The sequence below is a fragment of the Rhinopithecus bieti genome, unplaced genomic scaffold (genome assembly GCF_001698545.2).
Source record: "Rhinopithecus bieti isolate Rb0 unplaced genomic scaffold, ASM169854v2 scaffold_7212, whole genome shotgun sequence".
In the NCBI taxonomy this organism is placed as follows: Eukaryota; Metazoa; Chordata; class Mammalia; order Primates; family Cercopithecidae; genus Rhinopithecus; species Rhinopithecus bieti.
This window is the reverse complement of record NW_016806198.1, coordinates 16,650-20,344: the sequence shown is the minus strand read 5'-3', so window position 1 is coordinate 20,344 and position 3,695 is coordinate 16,650. Positions and strand designations below refer to the sequence as shown.

The window sequence follows — 3,695 nt, the reverse complement described above, 5'->3', positions numbered from 1 at the left end:
TTTTCATTCTGTCATTTCGTTTATGATCTTCTCTGCATTAATTAGTCTAGCTGTCAATTCTTCCACTCTTTTTTCAAGATTTTTAGTTTCTTTGCGCTGGGTACGTAATTCCTCCTTTAGCTCTGAGAAGTTTGATGGACTGAAGCCTTCTTCTCTCATCTCGTCAAAGTCATTCTCTGACCAGCTTTGATCCATTGCTGGCGATGGGCTGCGCTCCTTTGCAGTGGGAGATGCGCTCTTATTTTTTGAATTTCCAGCTTTTCTGCCCTGCTTCTTCCCCATCTTTGTGGTTTTATCTGTCTCTGATCTTTGAAGAAGCAACTGTTATATGACATGTTCAGATATCAATGTAGGGGCACAAGTAACATGAAAAAACAAAACATGAACCTCCAAAGGTACACAGTAATTCTGCAGTAACAAACCCCAAGGAAAAAGAAACCTATGAAATGCCTGAGAAGAAATTCAAAATAATTGTAAAGAAAACTCAGCAAAGTAAAATCGAACAAATATAATGAAAATAAATCAGAAAAACAATTTATGATGTAAATGAGAAATTCAACAAGAATATAGATACGATATAGTTTGGATGTGTGTTCCTGCCCAAATGTCATATTAAAATGTAATCTCCAATGTTGGAGGTGGGGCCTGGTGGACGGTGATTGGATCATGGAGGTGAATTTCTCATGAATTGTTTAGCACCATTCTCCTTGGTACTGTCCTCATGATAGTGAGTGAGTTCTCATGAGATCTTGTCATTTAAAAGTGTGTAGCACCTCCCCTTTTGCTCTCTTGCTCCTGCTTTTGCCATGGGACATACCGGCTCCTGCGTTGTCTTCTGTCATTATTAGAAGCTTCTTGAGGCATCCCCAGAAGCAGATGCTGCTATGCTTCCTGTACAGCCTGCAGAACCATGAGCCAATTAAGCCTCTTTTTAAATAAATTTATTGGGAAATTTAGCCATTTCTTTATAGGAATGTGAGAATGAACCAATACAAAATATCATTTAAATAGAACAAAACAGAAATCTTGGAACTGAAGAATTCAATGAATGATATTTAAAAGTAAAATCAAAATATCAACAATAGAATTGATCAAGCAAATGAAAGAATTTTTTTTTTTTTTTTTTAACGAAGAAGCATTTTATTATTTTGCTGCAAAGCTATTGCTTCACCGCATAAAAATAGCACCAGCAAATGCAGTGTATTGCAAAATTAAAATAGTGGTGTTCCTCATCTGACACTGTACAAGCAACAAAACCTTCTTCACTCCCAGTTATTTCCAATGGAAAGATCATTAAGTATTTCATCCCAAATCCAGGTATGGATATACGCAAGTCACAATATCATATAAGGCTTAAGAACAACAACGTTATCTTTGAATTATGTAATTTTATAACTAGTTTTACCATGGATAATTTAATGAATTCTAAACACTAGAGTCTAGTCTATAAATCATAGGATATTGTGAAAAAGACTCGTTTTATATTTATCTATAACCATTAGAAAGTTAAAGGGCATTTTCCTTCATTAACAGTGTTAACAGTAGTTTTTTTTTTTTTTTGCCCCCATCAGTAATGCTAAAAGTTGCTATTCTAAGTCTTCTATCCACCACTAATTTCAGACAACTCTGCTGGGTTGCGTTATTTCATACTAGTTTATTTAGGGGTTCCATTTTCACTCCTCAATAGATTTTATGTATTTCTCATATGCTTCTTCACTCATAAGATCCTTAGTTCTGAAGGGTATACTCAGTGTCATCTTGATCAGCCAACCATCTTCATAACAAGATTTGTTTACAAGTCCTGGATTTTCTGCAAGAACTTCATTAATTTCAGTTACTTCTCCTGATAAAGGAGAATAAGAGTTCACTAGCAGCTTTCACCCTTTCCAAAGCACCAAACTCGTCTTGTTTGTTCAATTTTGTCCCAACTTCAGGTAGACTACAGTAAAACAACATCTCCCAACGCTTCCTGTGCAAAATTGCTGATTCCCACTGTTCCAGTATCACTTTCTGTTGTTATCCATTCACGTTTCTCTGTGAATTTACTCACGGAGAGCAGAGCGGGTCGCGTGCGCAACGTCCGGACGGCGCCCCCTCCAGCTGCCAGGGCTTCAGCGGGCAGGGCGCGGGTGGCGGGTGATGGGACAGCACGCAGGGTGCAGAGCAGGGCCTGCACGCTCCGCACCCCACTCGCAGCGCCCTGTTCGCAGGGGTGCGGGGGTCGCAGCGCTATGCCTCAGCCACCCGCGCAGGGAGGCGGGGCAGAGAGGGGCCGAAAGAATTTCTTAACTTGAAAACAGGTTTGAAATAACCAAGTCAGATAAAAAAGAAAAAAAGAATAATGAAAGCTTATGTGATATATAGGACATTCAAAAAACACATTTTCACAATTTAGGACATTCAGGAGATGAGATTTCAAAAGGCATGGAAAATGTATTTAATAAAATAATAGCTGAAAACTTCCTAAGTCTTGAAAGAGATGTAGATATTCAGATACAGGAAGCTCAAAATCCCCAAATAGATTTAACCCAAAAGGTCATCTCCAAGGCATATTATATTCAAACTGTCAACAATCAAAGACAATGAGAGAATTCTAAAAACACCAAGAAAAAAGAGTCAAGTTACATATAAGGAAATTCCTATCACACTAACAAACAGCAGATTTCTCAACAGAAACCTTACAGGACAAGAGAGAGAATGTGATGTTATACTCAAAGTGCTGGGAATAAAAAAGCAACAACACCATGCCAGTCAAGAACACAAAACTCAGCAAAGCCATTCTTTAGAAATGGAAAAATGGTCTTTCCAAGACAAGTGAAACTTGAAGGAATTCATCACCACTAGACTAGCACTACAAGAACTGCCTAAAGGAGTCCTATATCTGGAGGTGAAATGACAATATATGCCATGGCATGAAAATACACAAAAGTGGAAAACTCACTGGCAGATCAGATACACGAATGAGGAAAAAGAAAAGCATCAAACAATGTCACTACAGAAAACCACCAAATTACAAAGATAAAAAAAAAAAGAGAGAAAGAAAACAACAAAGAATATACAAAATCAGAAAAAACATCAACAAAATGACACTAGAAGTCCTCACATCTCAATAACAAACTGAAATGTAACTGGCTTAAATTCCACAATTTATTTATTTATTTATTTATTTATTTATTTTATTTACAGATGGAGTCTCACTCTGTTGCCCAGGCTGGAGTGCAGTGGTGCCATCTCGGCTCACTGCAACCTCCCCCTCATGGGTTCAAGTGGTTCACCTGCCTCAGCCTCCTGACTAGTTGGGACTACAGGTGCCTGCCACCACACTTGGTTAATTATTGTATGTTTAGAAGAGACAGGGTTTCACCATGTTGGCCAGGCTGATCTTGAACTCCTGACCTCAGGTAATCCACCCACCTTGGCCTCCCAAGGTGTTGGGATTACAGGCGTGAGCCACCATGCCTGCCTAAATTCAACAATTTAGAATATAGGCTAGCTGAATAGATTTTATTTTTTTTAAATAGACTCAGTTTCATATTGCCAACAAGAAACTCACTTCACCTGTTAAGACACATATAGACTGAAAATTGAGAAATAGAAAAATGCATTCCATGCAAACAGAAACCATAAGTATGTCAAAGTAGCAATATTTATATCAGACTGTAATCCCAGCAATTCGGGAAGCAAAGGCAGATGGA

The 3,695-nt window shown here is 38.2% G+C and overlaps 1 pseudogene; it reads right to left on the bottom strand.

Annotated features, from left to right (window-relative positions):
* Nucleotides 1–1,673: 1,673 nt before the first annotated feature.
* On the bottom strand, nucleotides 1,674–2,200 carry LOC108531615 (glycine cleavage system H protein, mitochondrial pseudogene; annotated as a pseudogene).
* Nucleotides 2,201–3,695: the final 1,495 nt, after the last annotated feature.